The sequence below is a fragment of the Symphalangus syndactylus genome, chromosome 6 (assembly GCF_028878055.3).
Source record: "Symphalangus syndactylus isolate Jambi chromosome 6, NHGRI_mSymSyn1-v2.1_pri, whole genome shotgun sequence".
NCBI classification, from domain to species: Eukaryota; Metazoa; Chordata; class Mammalia; order Primates; family Hylobatidae; genus Symphalangus; species Symphalangus syndactylus.
Genome location: NC_072428.2, coordinates 68,277,855 through 68,294,971, shown reverse-complemented (window position 1 = coordinate 68,294,971; position 17,117 = coordinate 68,277,855).

Below are 17,117 nucleotides of genomic sequence, written 5' to 3'. Positions count from 1 at the left end.
TTAGGTTAAGGGCAAAAACCCACACCCAGAAAGAAATGTTCTTTCCTTCTTTTTTTTTTTTTTTTTTTGTTTTTCTTTTAATAGTAACAGGGACAGTTTGCTTTTAAAATAGTCACCTGAGGTGTGATTGATAGGAAATCACTACTTGTCATTTCCGGCTCCATGGGAAATGTGATTCAGTCAAACTTAACTAAGCCTTTTATTTCCTATATTTGCTGCTTTATAAATTGGGGCCTGTCAGCTGCCCATATGAGAAACAGCAGAGAGCCTGAGTGTCCTGCGGTATTTTTCATAGAGCAATTCCTCCAGCCTAACATATTACATTTCCAGGCTCTTTGTTCTCTCGCCAATAAAATATATGCTTCCCAGAACTGCATATCCAACCCTATTTAGGAACCATTTAGAACAAAGAGTGAGGGCTTAATTTTCTGCATTTCTCTCTCCATACCTTCTCTATCCACCTCCTCCACCCAGCAACACCACAGGAAACCCGGGCTTCCTAAATAGAAGCAAGTAATTTTCTGAGGCTCCAACATTTTCTCTCTCACACTTACAGGATTTTTCAGGAGCCTGCTTTTAAGGCTGGCAGACACAGCTCCCCCCACACAGCCTGGAGATGTACATGTCCAAGGTCAGGGTTGAGCCTCCCAGGGCTCACATGAAGGAGAAGGACTTTAGAATCAAAATGACCAAGATTTAAATTCCAACACTCCAAGATATTCGTTGTTTCATCTTGATTAATTTATTTTCCTAATGAAACCTCCATTTTCTTACCTGTAATAGTAAAATAACATTAACATCTGTCTAGTTTTAGTGTGAGAGGTTTAAAAAAAAAAGTAATTGTGGCAGACCTTGTTGGTTGCCATTCTCAATTTTATCATCCTGTGGCACCTTTCACTTTAGAGGCCAGAAAAACTTAATACTTATTTTCCTAGTCTCCCCTTCAGCCAGAGATGGCCAGTTAACTCAGTTATGGGCAATGTTATTTAAGCAGAAGTCTGAAAAAAGTTTCCTGGAAATGTTTCTGCTTCCCTGAAAAAATGGAAAGATGAGGCCAACTGGTTCTCCTACTCTTTTCTTCCTGCTTTGACCAAAGATGTTATCTGGAGCTGCAGGAGCGCTCTTGTGGCCAAGAGGCTGTCAGAGTCACCTGTACTGACATCATCAAGACACTGAAGCAATGCTGAAGCCATCGAACTCCAGATTTCTCATTATGTGAAAAAAATAGTGTCTCTTTATATAAGCCACTCCAAGTTGAGTTTTCTGTTCCTTGCTATCAAGTGCATTCCTAACTGCTGTGTGTGAGTGATGTAAATAAAGGGGCTACAGGAGTCTACAGCATTTAATAAATATTGGTTCTATCCTCCCCACCCTCCCCATGTGTCTTCTCCTCAAAATATACTTAGTACTAATCTATACCATTGAATTATTCATATTTAGAGTGGGATTTGGCCTGATAATATGGATCCAGACTGGTTTTTGAGGCCTCTGCAATGTTTCTTCTACCCTGACCACCTGCACACTGAGGTTAGACTCCCAATCAATGAGAGTCCAGCCAGTTGGTTATACTCCACATGAGTCATAAGTGTCCTATCCCCAACCACTCCTTCCTCCATTCCCTGTCTTCCCTCATTCTCTTCCCCCATTCTCTTCCCCCATCCTTCTTTCAGCCTTCCTGAATCTCTTCCATCCTTCCATTGCTGGGTGCATCCCCACCATCTCCCTGAGATACCTTTTCCGATGCGGTCAGGAACAGCCAGGAGAGAAAAGAGAGTCATGTGACACAAACTTGGATGCCCCATTTGGCAATGGTGATGGGCAGACAGAAAAGCACATCTAGTCCAGGGAAACCTTGGAAATAAGGGATACAGAGTTTTTATAATCAATATATTTAAAAAAAAAAAAAAAAAAAACTCTGCAAGGCAGATGCAGAGCAGCCACCAGGGCTTCACTTTGACCCTGGCAGTCAGGAAAACAAAAAAGCTAGCGAGCCAAGGTCAACCAGGAGCTACCTTAGACATGAGCAGAAGAAGCATCCAGGGAATAGAGAAAACAAAGACAGGAAGCGCAATGCAGATGGTAGCCTCAGAAGCTCCACAAGGTCCCTCGCCAAAAAGAAAAGAAATTGAATTCCCCTTCCTGTGTCCATGTGTTCTCATTGTTCAATTCCCACCTATGAGTGAGAACATGTGGTGTTTGGTTTTTTGTCCGCACATGTACACTAAAACTTATGTATAATACAAAATTTTTAAAAAGGAAAAAAAAAAACAAAAATAAATAAATAAAAATTGGAGCTACAAAAAAAAAAAAGGAAGAAAGAAATTGAACTGACCAAAGCTTTGAAATAATTTGTCCCCACCTGCTACACCTCTCAGGCTGGGTGGAGGGGGTCAACTATCTGCCAGTTGACCAGATAATCAGTGAAGGATGAGAGGACAGTCCACATCAGCCCTTCAGGTAGAATACCTTGGACGTGTCAGAGGCTGCCCAGGAAGAGCCTGGTTGTGCTCTTCTTGGGTAAATTGTGACACCTACTGGCTCATAATGGAGAAAACCCATGCTTCACTTTGGTAAAAAGTTCCCTGGTGCTAGTGTGGTGCAAATGTCTCCCAGATGGACTAGACTCTTTGCTAGTGAGATATTCTATATCTTTCAGGTTCTATGGCCATGCCCAGATTCAGTTTCCCATGACCACAGTTGTCTGGAAGGACAGTGGAAGTAACCAGAAGACAAGCCACTGTAATAAGAAGGTGTCACAGAGAATGGCCCAAGTGCAGAGATTTGAGTTCTGGTTCTGCCTGTGTCTTTGTGGCCTGAAGACATTAAACAAATCACTTCTATTTTGTTGTCACTTTTGTTGTTGGTTATCTTTTCAAAGGAATGTGTTACCCTTGTTCTGTCTACCTTAGAGTTTATGTGTAAAGACTCAAAAGAGACAGCCTTGTTGAAGCAACAAATACGTTTTTGTGTTTTTTAACAAGCATTTAAGTATCTCAAACTACCATACTTCTGGAGATATATACCTGTACATATACGTACGAACATAAATATGCACAGCAGTACTGATACAAAAGTGAATAAGCCACAATTCCAGCCTAGAAAAAGACATACATGTAAACCAAATGTAAGCCAAAAGTAAAATTCTAAGGTCCCCTAACCATCTGAATGGACTTCCTCCTCAGCCAGGGCACCCTTAAAATTTAACGTGAAAGACTGGTTCAGGCCATGATGGGAAGTGGGGGTCAGACATGCCTCATTATACCTCTCTGGCATTAACATCAACAGACTTTAAGTCGGATAGAGAAACATTTTACAACCTATTCTTTCTGAAGCCTACTACCTGAAGGTTTCCTCTGTAAGTAAGAACTTTGGTCTCCACAATCCTTTATCTTAACCCAAACATTCTTTCTATAGATCCCAGGTCTTTAGATAAACTGAACCAGTTGTCGACTAGAAAACTTTTAAATATACCTATAAGCTGGAAGCTCCCACTTCAAGTTATCCCACCTTTCTGGACCAAACCACTGTGTTTCTTAAATGTACTTGATTGAAGTCTCATGCCTCCTTAAAATGTACAAAACCAAGCTGCATCCCAGTCACCTTGAGCACATGTTCTCAGGACCTCCTCAGGGCTGTGTCACAGGCCATGGTCATTCATATTTGGCTCAGAACAAATCTCTTCAGATATTTTACAGTTTGACTTTTTTTGTCAACCCAAAGAATCCTGTTCTCTTTGCCTGAAACACTTCCTCCCTCAGCTTATCCTTCGATTCGCAGCCTTCATGTCACTTCCTCTGGGAAGCCCTACTTCTGCCCTCACCCTAGTCAAGCCAGGCCTCCTGTGACACTCTCAGAGCATATTCCACAGTTCCCACAGGCACAGGACAACACCAGACTGGAGGCAGGTGATTGAGTGTTCAAATCCTAGCACTCCCCTCACTGACTGTAGGACCATGGGCAAATTTCCAAGCACCACCAAACTGTGGTATCCTTTCCTGCAAAGTAAGGGTGACAATACATACTTCCTAGGGTTTTGATAAGGATTAAATAAAATAACACATGTAAAGCACCTAGAAGAGTGCCTGTCAAAAAGTAAACTCTCAAGAAGTGTTAGTTTTTACCATCATTTGTGAAATGTTTAATTTAATGTTCATCTCTCCCACCAGACTATTGACTTCAAGAAGGCAGAAGCCCTGCCCACTTTTCTCAGGCCATATCCCCTGCACTTAGCACAGTATCTTGAAACCCAAGGCTTTTCCTTTATAAAATGCAAATAATCATAGTAACTACTTCATAGTGTGTTGTAAACACTAAAGATGACCATGTCTCCAAATCAGCACTAAAGCAATTATCATAAGGCCAAGCACATAGCTAAGTATTCAATTGATGTTTTTATTATTGTTATTATTATAAATGATATAAATGAAGTAAATACAGTGTTCAGGAGTAATATAGAAAAGGTAGTAATTAATTTTACCTTGGAACAGGGAGGCCTTGCCTAGAGGAGGGATACCTGAACGGAATTTTAAAGAATGAAAGGGGTTAGCCAAGCAGACTCCATCAACTGACAAAACTTGTTGCCCTCTACAAAGTGAAAAGCTTCATGCTCAGTTGTGGCCAAATACAAACAAATATAACCCAGTCCCTGCCCTTCAGGAACTTATAGCCCTATAGAGAGAAATATCTCCTCCTACAGTTCAGTGTTCTTTGGGTACACAGAAGAGCAGAGCCTAATCCAGAATACAAGGTCAGGGAAGGCTTCCTGGAGGAGGTGACATGGAGTGAGGACAGTGAAAAATTAACCAAGCTATGAAACCCAAAAGACCTCTCAGGCAAAAAGAACAGCAGGTAAGAGTAGGAACACTAAGGAAACGCAAAGTGTTCCAGTTAGTTGAGGCTTTGGGTATATGCACAGGATTGGAAAGAACGGAGCTGGAGAAAGAAAGCAGGAGCTAGATAATGAAGAGTCCTACAAGCCTTGCTAAGGAATTTGGGTTTTATTCAATAAGCTATAGGAGCTGCTGAACAATTGCAAAAAGGTGGAAAGGGGTAATATAATCACATTTGCATTTTAGATAAGGTCATTCTAAAAGAACAGTGAGACGGCAGCTGGAAGATTAGTCAAGAGGCTTTTGAAAGAGTCCAGACGGGCAATGGTAATGGGCTGACTTAACTCAATCAGCGTGATGAGAGAGAAGCCTGTAATATAATTAGGAAGTACAATCAACAGGACTTATGGACTAATTTGATGTGAGAAGCAAAAAAAAAAAAAAAACAGCAACTGATCTAGGATTTGGTTTGGGTGATCAGGTGCCAATCACTGATTCAAAGACAATAAGAACAGCAGGTTTGCAAAGAAAAAGGGCCCCAGCATGGTTTTGTGCATATTTGTACATATTTTATTTATTCTATGAAGACCATATCAATCCCATTCCATGATATTATATTATATATCATTTCTTCATGCACAGGCCACAGGCAGGTTTATACAGTCATCCCAAATCTTTGTCTTTTCACTTCTGATAACTCACACATTGATGCACTGCCATTGTTCCTCTCTAGCTTCCCTAGGATTTTGTCACATCATCAAGTTACCTATCTTCCTTAGCTTTTCCATGGCCCATCAACCTCTCCAAGGGGGTGATGCTCACTATTAGACAGCCAAGTCTCCAGTTGGCAGTTTCACAAATGGAGCTGGAGCTCAGAGCAGAGATCTGAGCCAGAAGTATGCATTTGAGAGTAATCATCACAGAGTTTGTATAACGGCAGCATTGAAAACAGATGCACCCACCTGAGGAGACTGTGAGGGGTAAGATTCAGGCATAGATGGAAGCCTAAGGAACAAGAACTATTAAGAGAAAAGCAACACAGAGGGAGAAGAGTGGGCCAACGTGAGTGAGGAGTGGTCAGAGACATAGGAAGAAAACCATGAGAAATTCAAGAAACAAGGGAATTGGACAAACACTGGTCAGGGACATCAAGCGTCACACAGACATCAAGAATAATAAGGACTGAAATCTAAATGTGGGACTGTGGGTGCCTGGGTGTTTTCAGTGGACTTGTGGGAACAGTTGAAGATGAAGTGAGGATATAAAGATGATATTTTGTGAAGGTAACTCAAGAAATTGGTGTGAGAGATGTGACAGTAACTAATGGTAGAAAGAAAATGTTTTGTTTTGTTATTTCCTTGAACATTTGTACATGAAATGAAGCAGTAAGGCAGTATATTGCAGCAGTGAAACGCTCAAAGTTCTAGAGCCAGACTCTCTGAGTTCAAGTCCCAGCTCCATACAGAAGCTATGTAATCTTGAGGATGTTCCCTGACTTCTCAGGATCCCATTTTGCTCATCTGTAGGATGGAGATAATAACAATACCAACTATATACGTGGTGAATATTAAGTTATGAGATGTCGTGTGCTTAGATGGTGCCTGACCCATCATAGACACTTGATAAATATTAGCTGCTCCTGTTGTTGATATTCCTACTCGATCAAGGGAAAGCACTACTAAATGGAAGGTACTGAAGATACAGGAAAGATAAAGAATTCGTGATGGAACAAAGCTCCTGACGAAGCTGAGAGAGACAGAACAGAGAACTGAGAGAGAGCTCAGCTTAGCCAGGAGGAGGGACCACCTGCCTTACTGCCACTGAGAGAAAGTCAGAGGAAAGTACCAGGGAGGTACAAATGCAGATGGATTTGTCTTAGAGAAGCAGGGTACAGGGAGTTGAGAGAACGTTTATTTTTATCTGTGAAGTAGGAAAAAAGGCCATCTGTGAGAATGGAGAAGGAAGTGATTAGATGGCACCAGGGTTAGAGTCAGAGAGTGGGAGAGGTCTGAGATTGCTGCTATGGACACTGGAGACAGAGCATCCTGGACTGAGGAGTAGTTCTAGGGAGGGTCTGGGATCCCTAGGTCACCAATGCATGCATTTCCCTGGCACTCTCAACACCCTGTGAAGGAGTGCTGAGACCTTGTTTGGATGCTGCTATGGTTGAGACTTTGCTGAGAAGCTGTGACAGAAAGTTAAAGGGACAAGGACACTCAAGAGTGGTAAAGTGACAGGGATGCCCTCTCTCACCACTCCTATTCAACATAGTGCTGGAAGTTCTGGCCAGGGCAATCAGGCAGGAGAAAGAAATAAAGGGTATTCAATTAGAAAAAGAGGAAGTCAAATTTTCACTGTTTGCAGGTGACATGATCGTGTATTTAGAAAACCCCATCTTCTCAGCCCAAAATCCCCTTAAGCTGATTAGCAACTTCAGCAAAGTCTCAGGATACAAAATCAATGTGCAAAAATCACAAGCATTCTTATACACCAATAACAGACAAACAGAGAGTCAAATCATGAGTGAACTCCCATTCACAGTTTCTACAAAGAGAATAAAATACCTAGGAATCCAACTTACAGGGATGTGAAGGACCTCTTCAAGGAGAACTACAAACCACTGCTCAATGAAATAAAAGAGGACACAAACAAATGGAAGAACATTCCATGCTCATGGATAGGAAGAATCAATATCATGAAAATGGCCATACTGCCCAAGGTAATTTATAGATTCAATGCCATCCCCATCAAGCTACCAATGACTTTCTTCACAGAATTGGAAAAAACTACTTTAAAGTACATATGGAACCAAAAAGAGCCCGCATTGCCAAGTCAATCCTAAGCCAAAAGAACAAAGCTGGAGGCATCACACGCTACCTGACTTCAAACTATACTACAAGGCTACAGTAACCAAAACAGCATGGTACTGGTACCAAAACAAAGATATAGACAAATGGAACAGAACAGAGCCCTCAGAAATAATATCACGCATCTACAACCATCTGATCTTTGACAAACCTGACAAAAACAAGAAATGGGGAAAGGATTCCTTATTTAATAAATGGTGCCGGGAAAGCTGGCTAGCCATATGTAGAAAGCTGAAACTGGATCCCTTCCTTACACCTTATACAAATATTAACTCAAGATGGATTAAAGACTTAAATGTTAGACCTAAAATCATAAAAACTCTAGAAGAAAACCTAGGCAATACCATTCAGGACATAGGCATGGGCAAGGACTTCAGGTCTAAAACACCAAAAGCAATGGCAACAAAAGCCAAAATTGACAAATGGGATCTAATTAAACTAAAGAGCTTCTGCACAGCAAAAGAAACTACCATCAGAGTGAACAGGCAACCTGCAGAATGGGAGAAAAATTTTGCAATCTACTCATCTGACAAAGGGCTAATATCCAGAATCTACAAAGAACTCAAACAAATTTACAAGAAAAAACCCCATCAACAAGTGGGCAAAGGATATGAACAGACACTTCTCAAAAGAAGATATTTATGCAGCCAAAAGACATATGAAAGAATGCTTATCATCACTGGCCATCAGAGAAATGCAAATCAAAACCACACTGAGATACCATCTCACACCAGTTAGAATGGCCATCATTAAAAAGTCGGGAAACAACAGGTGCTGGAGAGGATGTGGAGAAATAGGAACACTTTGACACTGTTGGTGGGACTGTAAACTAGTTCAACCATTGTGGAAGACAGTGTGGCGATTCCTCAGGGATCCAGAACTAGAAATACCATTTGACCCAGCCATCCCATTACTGGGTATATACCCAAAGGATTATAAATCATGCTGCTATAAAGACACATGCACACGTATGTTTACTGCGGCACTATTCACAATAGCAAAGACTTGGAACCAACCCAAATGTCCATCAGTGATAGACCGGATTAAGAAATTGTGGCACATATACACCATTGAATACTATGCAGCCATAAAAAAGGATGAGTTCATGTCCTTTGTAGGGACATGGATGAAGCTGGAAACCATCATTCTCAGCAAACTATCACAAGTACAAAAAGCCAAACACCTCCCGTTCTCACTCATAGGTGGGAATTGAACAATGAGAACACTTGGACACAGGAAGGGGAACATCACACACTGGGGCGTGTCATGGGGTTGGGGGAGGGAGGAGGGATAGCATTAGGAGATACACCTAATGTAAATGACAAGTTAATGGGTGCAGCACACCAACATGACACATGTATATATATGTAACAAACCTGCACATTGTGCACATGTACCCTAGAACTTAAAGTATAATTAAGAAAAAAAGAAAAAGCACACTGTGCCCCATAAATATGTAGTTATGCCAATTATAAATTAAAAATTGTTTTTTAAATTATAAGAAAAAAAGTGGTAAAGTGCCGGACCAGGAAGTCCAGACTGGAACCGGGAGAATATAAAGGTAGGAGAGGAAGAAAGCAGAGACATCAAAGGACCCTAGTTCTCCATGAATAAGCACGTTGAAATAAGAGAATGACAGATGGGAGAAAAGGAGCTGGTGACCAAAGGAGTCAAAAATAATGTATGTGATATTTAATGTTATATGTGAACTTGACTGGGCCACCAAATGCTCAGATAGTGGGTTAAACACTATTTCTGTGTGTGTCTACGAGGGAGTTTCCAGGTGAGAGTAACATTTGCATTGCTGGACTCAGTAAAGTAGATTTCTTCCGCTATGTAGATGAGCATTATTCAGTCCACTGAGGACTTGAATAAAACAAAAAGCAGAGGAAGGAGGAATTCATCCCTTTTTCTGCCTCACTATTTGCACTGAGACATCTCATGTTCTCCTTGCCCTCAGACTGGGATTTCCACCAACAGCTTCCCTGATTCTCAGGTTTTCAGAATCAAACTGAATTACAACACGGGTTTCCCCAAGCTTCCAACTTGCAGGTCATGGGACTTCTCAGCCTCCACAATCCCATAAGCCAGTCCCTTAAGGAGGGCCACAGATTCTTTGCTATTTCACCTGCTGAAATTATATTCAAGTATATAATTTCCATATACTTAAATCTGCGCTTACTCTGGGGATAAGGATTACCTTTCCAATAAAATGATATAAATGATGATCTGGGGCTACATAGCCTGGCGGATGAGAAAGAAGCCTTGTAGCGTCCATCTAGACCTCCGAGCAGCCTTATAAGAAGTCCAGCTATTCTGAGGCCACAAATGCTGGATATAATGTGTGGAGAGGCCATAAAGAGAGGTCCTGGGACTATAAGAAGAAAGAGATGCCTGGACAGCCCTCCACTATTCTAGGCCCAGTTATTTGAATGATCCCAGCCAAGGCCCCAGATGTCACAGAGCAGAGACCTTATCCTTGCTGTTGTCCTTGCTGCAACCTGAAAACCTTGTAGATTTATGAGCAAAATAAATGATTGCGGTTTGGGTGGTTTTTTATAAAATTGGAGGTAAGCTTTCAGAGATGGTTCAATTTAGGGTGAAGACAAGAGCCAGGGAAGGGCCGTGATGATACAGGTAGCTGAAGAAGGTGAAAGTGGAACTCTCTGGTATCAAGAGGACCATGTGGGGAAACGAACCCTCACTCAGGATGAAGAGGACACCAGATCAGAGAAAGGTGATGAGAGAAACTAGTCAGAACGTGCAAACCCCTTAAGAGATTAATTTTCAGGTACCATAGAAACATCTATTTGTATTTGAACACACTTGTTAGTATCTAACTGTACAAACTGAGCCCAAGGAACATACTCAGCAACTCTTTAAATTTAGAGTATACGATGTTGCCCTAGGTGACTGCCCTATAAATTTGAAATGATAAATTGCATTTCTTCAAAATAATATTCTTAAATATAGATGTCCTATTACTCAACTGATTTCACCACATCCCACTCAACTCCCATGTATTGCCACATATAGTTCTGTTTCTCTCTTGTGATAAAAAATATTCAACAAGTTTATTGAGTGAGCATCTGCTATGTGCCAGGCTCTGTGTTGGGTGCTGGACTTAGATTTGTGTTAGTCAAATAATGTCTGTCTTTTGGGATTGTAATGGAGATGTTTATCCATCACTTAATCCAGACCAGGTCCTGAACTATGCACTGTACAAGCCTTATCTCATTTAAAAAACAGTTATGAGTAGGTAGTGTTTCCGTAGAGGCTTAATGAGAGAAACAGACCCCAGCAAATATAGAAAGTGTTTTGCTATAGGGATTTAATCTTATACAGTTGTGGGAGCTGATTGTCATCGCATCCGATGCTGGCCTGTGCAGTCCTGAGAGGAGGAAGTCAAGGACGGAAGATGGATGTAAAGCAGGGGAGAGCAAGACTAAGTTAGAACCCACGAGGATGGCCAGTTTTCTTTTTATTCTGATCTTGGTGGTGTGAGTGTCCTGCAGAAGCAAGTACACTTCCTCCTGGAACTAAACATACACATCTGGCCCAGGAGCCAGAGAAGAGAAGCTGAAGAAGGATCCAGAGGACTGTTGCAGGCCTGGTCCCTACCCACCACTGACCAGGTGAGCCAGCAGACAGGCAACAGTGTGTGTGAACTACAAAACAGCTGCTGCTTCACCTGCACCTTGCACATCTCCCATGGAAACTCCTGTTGTGGCCCACCCACTCCAACCAGAAACGTAGAAGGAAGAGAATTCTGGGAAATGTACTTCAGCTTCACCAAGTCAACACATTGCAAGCCACCACAGATACTAATCAAGCAGCAATAATGAGCATGCACTATCATTATTCAAATTTTAACAAAGGTGGAATGTGAGGCTCTGGTTATATAGACTCCAAACTGATGCCAAAGCCTGTACTCTGAGCTGTCACACAGCAGTATTTTTTGCTTCCACTTTAGGAAATTTCATCATGGTGGGCAGATGATAAAACCACCTAGGTCTTTTTAGCCCCCATTGTGGCCTATGAATGACACACGTAATCTGTCAGCCACTATGGATAGAGGGCCTAGGGTCTGTGAGCTTTTTAGAGGCCTATAAAAGAGATGTAAAGCCTGACAATGAAAAATATTGACCGCAGAATATAAAAAGAAAACTGAAAATTAATACACGCTTAATTATATGTCTATAAATCTTTGACTTGACTACAGCTTACCGGGTGAAATTTTAAATTAATTTTCTATCGTGCAAGATTTAGATGTATGAATGTGTTTGATATAATGTGAAATGATAGCTCCAAAACTAAGAGCTCCTAGGTCTACCAATTTTCTTCTGGACAGAGGAAAATTTGAGGAGGGCTGATGTCATTAAAACCTATTTCAGAGATGAATTTGGGGCAGATACTGCAGTCCAGTGTGGAATTGCAAGTGTAGAGAGAAGAGGAAAAATGCTACCTGATATTTACTAGGGATATATATAAAATGAAGTGAAAATGGACCGCCGTGGTCTTGGCACACTGCCCACCTTGCTGATGTGTCAGGAGCATTTTAAACATATCATTGCAGGTGGTGAATGAGAACAGAAACCAGAAATGTACAGATTAAATTTAGCAGCAGATTGAATCGCACTCACCAAGATGTTTGCCTCCCTGCCTGTTCCCTTCTTCCTCTCAGCTCAGGCTGCAGGACACCTAATCACGGAAGGCAGTCTTCTAGTGAATTCAATTAACTGGAAAATGCCCTGTGTGAGTTAATGGATAAGAGAAATGAAAACAGACATAACTTCTTCACAGAAATGGCTGCAAGCAGTATGGGAAGAATTCAGCGCTGGGCAGGCTACACTCCTCTTTTTGGGGATCCAGATATTTCCACAAGCGTGGCAACTATACATCCTAGGTTGTGGGGAGCAGTTAGCTCTGAGACAAGACCACTCTTCTGGTTGGGCTTCTGCCTCTGTAGAACTTCAGCTCCATGAGAATGCATAAGCACCAGTGTCCTGATCTTCATGGACATTCAGAGTGTTTGCTCTGAATGCTTGAAATACTCTCAAATGGTGGTAATTGATAGCTGTCATGCATTGAGCATTTATCATGTGTCAGGCAACGTGCTAAGCCAAGCTGTCTGCCTTTACAACACCTGCTGTTAAGCATTATGATAAACTGGCTTCATGTGACATAGGACTGTCACCCAACCACCACTACCATCTACTAGGTACTCATTGCTTTCCCAACAAAAGGGCACCCTACTTGTGTTTAAACACGTGCATCAAGGAAGAACTTGGCACCTTCCTCTTCACACTTCCAGATGCCCACATTCTAAGGCAAAATGACATATGCCTATTGGCCTGTCTCTGGGTATGCTTGTCTAACTCCCTTACCTTGTCTCAAATGACTTGCATTTCTTTCTCTTGAGATCTCAGACAGGGCTTACTTGTTAACCTCAAACTGAATTTAATCAAAACGTACAATAAGAGGTAGTATTGTTTAAGAATGTGGTCTTTGGAGCTGTACAGCCTGAATTTGAATCCCTGCCTTATCATTTATGGTCTTATAGGCATGTTCTTTAACAGGTACTTAAAATCCCTGTTACCTCCAGTTTTCTCATCTTTAAATGGATATAATAATAATGCTTACCTCATATGATGTTGTGAGGAATAACAAATTATATGGAATATGCTTACTACAATATGTAGTACATAGTCAGCACTCAACAAATATTAGCAATTTTAGTAATAACTAGTTGCCAATAAAGACACTGGGCAATGAATAAGACCTTATCCCTCACACCTTAGAAGCTTGCAGTTCCGTGGAGGAAGCAGATATCACAACTATAACCACAATACAAGAGGGTGGACACTAGAAGTCCAGATATGCACCAGTTTACAATTCCTTCTACTACCGTCAGGAGTTCGGCTCACCACAGGAGAGGCATGATTGAAGCCTACCATGGTGGAGGAAATGGGAAGCCACTTGTGCCCCATTTCCCACTTCCCAATAAGTCCAAATGACCTGAGTGACCTCAAAGAGTGACCTCATTGCTTCTTTCATTGACCTCAAAGAGTGACCTCATTGCTTCAAATGACCTGAGTGACCTCATTGCTTCTTTCAACAAATATCTGTTAAACACAAATGTGCAAATCCCTGTTTCAGGGGATGCATAGAGTTTGCAATCTAGCCAGAAAGACAACATTGAACAAAAAATTCTAAGTGCATTGTATATCAGAAAGTGGAGATGTTGGTGCCAAAAAGCTGAAAACTTCTGAAGCATATGAGACCAAGATGGAATAGGTATTAGTTCAGAGAAGGGAGTGAGGAGCCTTAAAAGCATGATAGTTGAAATAAAGAGGCCCTGCCCAATATTACAATCCATACAACCTATACATGAAGATGGATAAGCAGACATAGAACCCCTTATTCATTTATTAATTAATTTAGTCTCTGTTTTTTAATTGGACCATTGAGCTCAGGGCAGAGCCCAATAAGGAAAAGGGCCAACAAAACATTTGTAGTTTTTAGGGCCTAATAATTTAAATATATGAAAAGCAGGTGCAGTTGAAAGGCAAAGTATCTAGAGTATCCAGATCTTTAAAAATTAAAGAGTCCACCTTTACACTGAATCTCAGGTTCCCAAAAAGAGGGAAATGCCATGAGAACAGGTCCTGCAATGCTTTTGAAGTGCACTTTGTTATAAAGACATTTTTAAGTGTTTAAACTGCACCTTTTAAAATCTAAGCACATAAAGAAACAAGTAGTCCCATGCAGTAATAACCATTTACTGTAAACAATTGTTGCCAACCACCTCCAAAACCATAGCTCTTTCCAGTGATTCACCAATTATCACACATAGAAAGTTAAAGCGTTTTCCACAGTATAAAGTAATATGTGGTACCTCCAAAAGCCAAAGAGATTAGATAATGCAACATGAAAGACAGAGTTTTAGGCCAGAGAAGAATCTGCCCATGACATTTTAGACTCCACAGCAAGACCCTTCGGTCTGCTGCAAAAAGGGAACCCCTTATGATTCTATTGAGAATAGAATTCTAGCTCATTCTTAATATTTGAAAAACTATTTTAGGAGTATAAGTCCTAAAGAGTACTATTTTAATTTGTAGGCTTCACAATGGTTAAGGAAAGTAGTAGAAAATTATAATAGGTAAAGATACACCTATAAACAAGAAACAGCACCTGTGTGTAATTTAAATCATTAATAAGAATATAAAACATACATGTAGGCAAACACATACAAATATGTCTAGGATCTCTTCTTTTCTGTTCCTAGAATTTCTCCTATAGTTGGCAATGAACATTCTTATCTCATGAGTTATCAAATCAGGCCATTATATATAATTCTGTATATAATGAATCAATAAACTAAATAAAGCTGCCAGCTTGCTTTTCCTCCTAGACCAAACCCTCCTGCCCTGAGCAGGCCACTGCAGTTTAAATTCCAGTCATGTCCTTCTGCCTGTCTTTACTGTCTCTTAAGGAATGCTCTCTGGAGCAGTCACATCCTCCCTTGCAGTCTGGGAGATTAATGGACCCATCGCAGGGTGGGTCAGAGGCAGCCTGGCAAGGAGGCTCTTCACGGTTCCTGAGTTGCTTAGAAAGGGAGTGAGGAAGAATTTAAATATAAAAATCTACAAATAATGTAGACAGAGACAAAAATAGGAGCTGACTGTACAAATGTGCTCTCACCCTTGAATCTAGGAGGACAAGTGACGAGCTACCCGGGAAAGAAACAGCACCTCCCCAGCCACACGGATTGGCGTTTAGGAAGATCAAGGCCCCAGGCAGGTATCAGAGCCACTTGTCAACAGAATCAATCAAGGCAGCAAAGGTTTTAAAATCAAACAGATCTGAATTTGGACTCCAGTTTTGCCACTTAGCTGTGTATCCTTGTATAGGTCATGTAGCCTCTCTGTGCCTGAGTTTTACATCTGAAAAAAGAGAGGAGCAATAGCTGCCTCTTTTAGCACCCTCAAAGAGTGGTGGCAGGGATCATAAAGAATTCATTCAAGTCAACAGTCTTGAATCAAAAAGCCCAACAGAAACTAGGTTAAGCAAAAAGAAAAAGAAAAAAGAATATATAGATCACCTAACAAGGATGATCAAGGGAAGACTAGGCCTCAGGGACTCAAACATTGTCAAGACTGTTTTTTCTTCTGTGTGTTGACCTCATTTTGGCCCACTGCAGATTGCTTTCCTCCATGCAGCAGTGAGAAGTGACACAGGTGGATCATCTCCTAGCATAGAGAGCCTCTCTTGCCCAGCATCTGCATATAAGATTCCAGGAATGGACTCTGGCTGGCCCAGCTTGGATCCTGTGCCCATTCCTATAGGGTACTAGGATGAGCTAAGCCAAGCCTCAAGTATACTCTGAAGGTAGGGGCATGGGATGTCTGTATCAGCACAATCCAGGAGGTACTTTAATCTTTTGTTCTTTCTCTTTTATTTTTGTGGATATATAGGTGTGTATACTTAGGGGGTATGCGAGATACTTTGATTATTTGGAAAGGGGAATTATCATCACATTGAGATAAGAAGAAATACAGTACTGAGAGACAGTACCTTCCTTGAGACTTCAAACTGCTCAATAAACATGAATACATTAATCTGAATGTCAGGATTTCCTTTGTCAAATATTATAATAACCATCCAGCAACCAAACAGAGCCTTTTATTTTGAGCCATTCTTTTAGCATATGTTTATTATTTCATTCGTTTCCTCATTCCTAATTTATTGAACACTTTCTGTCTGCCAGACACTGTTCTAAGCATTTCATATCCATTATATCCTTCAGTTTTCACAATAACCTTAAAAAGTACTGTATTAATCCCATTGCACAGTAAGCAAACTGAGGCTCAGAGAGGTTAAGTAATTTGCCTAATGTTTCACAGAAGTGGATATGAATACAAGTCAAGCCAAACTCCATGTTCTTAACCACTGGGCTACCACTTGGTAAAGCTTAGGGAAAAAGTGATTAATTTTTTCTAGTGTATATCATCACAGGGGAAAGGTGACATTTGAATTCAGTCTTTAAGGATAAGTTAGAAGCTTCCCAGCAGGAAATATGGTAAAGAACATTTGAGGCAGAAGAAAGATGATGTACAAAGATACAATATGTGCATAAAATGTTGTTGTTCAATGTCTCATGTCAAAATCTAATAAATCCTACTAGCTCAAACTACTAGAAGAGACAGCTTGAATTAGTAAAAGATCTGAACTATGTTGATCTATAAGCAAAAGCAAAAGTAAATACACTTACTAAATATATTTAGTAAGCTTACAAACATATGAAATTTCTGAGAAAAAAAAAACTTGTCAAGAGATCTACCTCTTTAGTTTTAGTGCAAATCATTTTTGCCCATGGACATCAGGGGATGGACCCCAACCATTCCTAGGCTATCTTATT